This window comes from Cricetulus griseus, chromosome 3 (genome assembly GCF_003668045.3).
Source record: "Cricetulus griseus strain 17A/GY chromosome 3, alternate assembly CriGri-PICRH-1.0, whole genome shotgun sequence".
Taxonomy (NCBI): Eukaryota; Metazoa; Chordata; class Mammalia; order Rodentia; family Cricetidae; genus Cricetulus; species Cricetulus griseus.
Window position 1 is genome coordinate 135,793,082 of NC_048596.1, and position 4,224 is coordinate 135,797,305.

Consider the following 4,224-nt stretch of genomic DNA (forward strand, 5'->3'; position numbering starts at 1 on the left):
GTGAGTTGAGTGATTATAAGTAAATGATAATTTTGAGAGATTTATTTATGTCATATGATTTTGTAATTATACAAGTGTCTGTGTGTGAAGGTGTGTATGTAGTGTACATTCCAGGAAGTGTGAGTGGAATGGTCCTGACTTGTTCTTTTTTTTTTTTTCAGCCCAATTTCTTTGACACTAGATTACTCATGGTTCTATATAAATATTATAATATTTATTCATCAGGACAAATAACAACACATATGGAGATCTGCAAGCCCACTGTATGTAATCTCTATTTTGCTTGTGAATACTACATTAATAGTAATATTAAAAATACTTGTCTAGTAATTTGGGAATTTCTGTAACTTGTGTAGATTTTACTAATCATGTCAGAATGAATATTTGTTTAAATGTATATGTTTTACTGTTTCTAACTATTTATTCTCAAAATTTTCCCTCTAATTTCATGATACTGATGGACGATCTCACAAGCTGGTCATGATAATCTCAGTATCAGACATGGATAAAATGCTTTTTCCCAACTTCTGAGAAGGCTTCATTGAAGACATGCTCACCATACCTACCCTGTGGTATTATAAATCTTACTTTATTTGTAGGTTTCATATTAAGCTACTCATTTTATTCATTAACCATAGAGATTATTAAGGGAGGCAAGAGCAAGAGAGCAAGATAATAGAGTAAGAGAACAGAGAGAGAGGTCAGGAGAACAAGAGAAAGAAGTGAGCAAGAGAGAGATCAGAGAGCAAAAAACAAAAGAGAGAGTAAGTGTGCAGGGCTCTTTCTTTTAAAGGGGTCCTTACAACAGTGTGCAAACTATTACTCATGAAACCTTCTACTGACCTGGGAATTTCCTGAGTGGATTCCACCAGGTAACAGGGCCAGACAAGCGTAATGCGTGACTCTTTCATTCCCACCTTTTCTTATTATTAAAAAGGTGGTGTGTTAGAGATGAAAGATTAGGGAATAAGGGAATAGAGTTCTGAAGACTGCTTCCTGCTGACCTACTGGGCATTGACTTTAATTCAGGCACCTTACTTACTCTCTATGACATTCCACACTGAGACCTTTATACCTTAAACTCTTTGACCTCCATAACTTCCATTTATCCAACTTATTAGACATTTCCATCCTCAGACTTTGTAACTTACATTCCCAGAACTTCATACACCTTACACTTTCCTATCTTCACATAGGTAAATCCAAAAATACCTTTTCCTGAAATCCGTTTTGCTTTATGCTGGCAAGATTACCAGTCATCAAAAGCATCAAAGTTCTTGAAAGGAAAAGATTTTACCTGAGTTAATGATTAAAGAATAACAGAGATTTATCAGCAGGCTGCATTGACAGCCAACACTGAGGCCCCCATGGTTGTGGGCTGCAGGACACTCAACTTCTTGGTGATTGATTGCAGTGAACTGGGAGATGAGTTGTTGAATCATAGAGAAGGAGCCCTGTGTATCCTGTGGTGATGGAAGAGACCATGGTTAGTGCCTTTTCGGGTTTCAGCACAAAAATGTTGTTCTTTTGTAAAAGTTTAAAAGTTAGAGAAATAGAAAAAAACCGTGAGATGCCTTTTGGCATTTGTTAGATGAAAATAAGCATAGGATAATTTAGAACCCGAAAGTTATTCCAAACAATTTTGCATATCTCTCTCTCTCTCTCTCTCTCTCTCTCTCTCTCTCTCTCTTTCTCTCTCTCTCTCTCTGAGTGTGTGTGTGTGTGTGTGTATTGTAACATTTCAGTATGTTTTACAAATAAGCAATGTAATTGGAGTCCATTAATTTTGTGTTCAATTTCAGGAAATTTTCTTGATACCAGACTAATGGTGGTATTGTACATATTCTATAGTTTTGTTGATAATTAGGACAAAGGAATGGCACATAATGCAACCTGAATGCCCACTTCATCCAATCTGTTCATTATTTGTGAATATTGCATTTTTAAAAATATAAATATGATTTATCTATTAATTTGCTATTTTAATCTTCATTTTGACCTCATAAATCATATGAAAATGATTTCTGGTTTATATATATATGTATATATATATATATATATACATATATATATGTTTGTGTGTGTGTATGTGTGTGTGTGTTGTGTGTGTGTGTGTGTGTGTGTGTGTGTGTGTGTGTGTGTGTGTGTGTGTGGTGTGTGTGTAATTACTAAATAATGGATCTCAATATGTTCTCTTTCCTTCCATGATGTTGACACATGACCTCATCATCTTGCTCCTGATTTTCTCTGATTGAAGAACTGAGGACTTCCTTTTCTGACTTCTCCTGAGAAACTTTCACCGAAGACACAGATACCACACCTACCTGCCCGCATTATAATTTAAGTGTCTTTCTTCCTTTTATATTTCGCTATTAGCTTCATGTGTAGAAATCTTAATGAATTTTTTATTGTTCTGTGCATTAGCATTTTGTTCTGAGATATATCCCCCATCATCCCTCAGAAAAGGGCTGGCCTCCCAGGGACATCAAACAAACATGGCATAATATATTTACCATATTTTAACTACATACATTCGTAAATGTCTTACTAGATCTAAGGAAATTGCATGTTATTCTTTCCACCTATATATATCTTATATTTCTTGCCACAGAAACACCTAATGTTCATATTTCTCCACAAATTTCCCTAAGTTCAGTGTTCTAAATGTTCTGTGATGTGAAGTCCACCTGTATCTTTCCATTTCAACTCTTGGGAAAGCACTATACCTTTTAGGTTCTAGGTATTACCTTTCATTTAATTTCACAATATTCCAGTTGTGTACCTGACATGGTTTGCTGAGTCTTTTCTCATCATAGAATAATCTTCCTTTTTTTTAATTTGGAAGGATATTTTACAGAAGAGAAACATAGTCACCATAAACAGATTTGGGGTTGTTAACCCCTTTTCTCATTTGTCAAAAGCAACCAGGAACCTTCATTATTTTAGAAACATTGCAATGAATTTGAACAGCTGTTTTCAGAATTTCAAGGTTCAAAGTGTATCTCAGCCATGGCTGATCTCAATCTTACATTGTTGAGGCTGCCTTTGACCTACTATTCCTCCTGCCTCTATCTCCCAAGTTCTATGATTACTGGTTGTGTGACACTCTACCTCTGGAAACTTACTAGTACTTTGTCATAAACTATTGTGAAGATGTCTTTTTGATCAATATTTAAAATATTTATAATAATTTCCAGAACCAATTTGAGTATACTTCAATGGTAAAATTCTTAACACGCAAGAAAATGTCCTAGTTCCAATGTCAAAAGCCATTAAGGTATTTTAAAAATTAGTCAGGGAATCAATTATATACATATGCATTCTACTGAAGTCCCCCATGTTTTTGAGGCCAAGGCAAGAGTATCACTTGACTCAAGAAATCTGAGATGATGCCAGCCTTATTAAGTATGATTCCATACATAATACGTGTAATTTTCTGACATTTAAAAAATGAGTTTTGTTTGTTTCATCCCAATTCTTTTCATCCTACTCTTCTGCTGAATTCAGATCTTCTTCTAATTCCCTTACTGTTTTGTATATTTATTTTAAGAAATTAAGTGCTTTATAGAAGGCTTGGGTATTTACATAATTTCCACATCTCTATCTCTCCAACCCTTTCTGTGTATTCCTCATTCCACTTTCATTTCATGACCCTTTCATTACTATTGGTGATAACACACAATACACACACACACACACACACACACACACACACACACACACAGACACACACAGACACACACACACACTCAATATAAACAGAATCTCCTGAAACCTATTAGTGTTCCTGGGTTAACCTATTAGTGTTGTTTGGGTATAAGGATACAATTTGTAATGCAATTACTGATTACAATGTTTTATGAAATTAGTGGTAATGTTGTCTAAGTGCTATTTTGTTAATACTCAAATGACTTTTGATGTTTTGCATTATGAGGCATGAAGTTTTGTAAAGTTAGGCAAGCCTTGGATACCATTAGGCAGATGAAGTTATTGACAAGCTGTAAGGCCTCTGACACATTTTTAATATCTTGCCATGCTGTTCATTAAAAGTATTGTAACGGTGTTGGACACTTGTTACTGTTTTCCCTTAACTGATCTAAGATTCAGTTATATCTGGGAAATGGATTTACCTGTCACCTCTTGGGAGAAACCAAGTGCAATATTAATAGACAGTTCTCTTGTAGTAGACTCTTGGTTGGACCCCCCCTCTTGCTAACAACTGTA

General features: G+C 35.0%; 1 long non-coding RNA gene across 1 annotated transcript in view; it reads left to right on the plus strand.

Annotated features, from left to right (window-relative positions):
- LOC118238578 overlaps positions 1 to 4,224 on the plus strand; it is a 4,982-nt gene extending 758 nt beyond the window's left edge. The window contains exons 1-3 of the long non-coding RNA XR_004769176.1: positions 1 to 263; positions 475 to 1,486; positions 2,258 to 4,224. The exon at positions 1 to 263 is cut by the window's left edge and continues 758 nt beyond it. This is a non-coding gene — a long non-coding RNA (uncharacterized LOC118238578). The remainder of the gene's footprint in view (positions 264 to 474; positions 1,487 to 2,257) is intronic.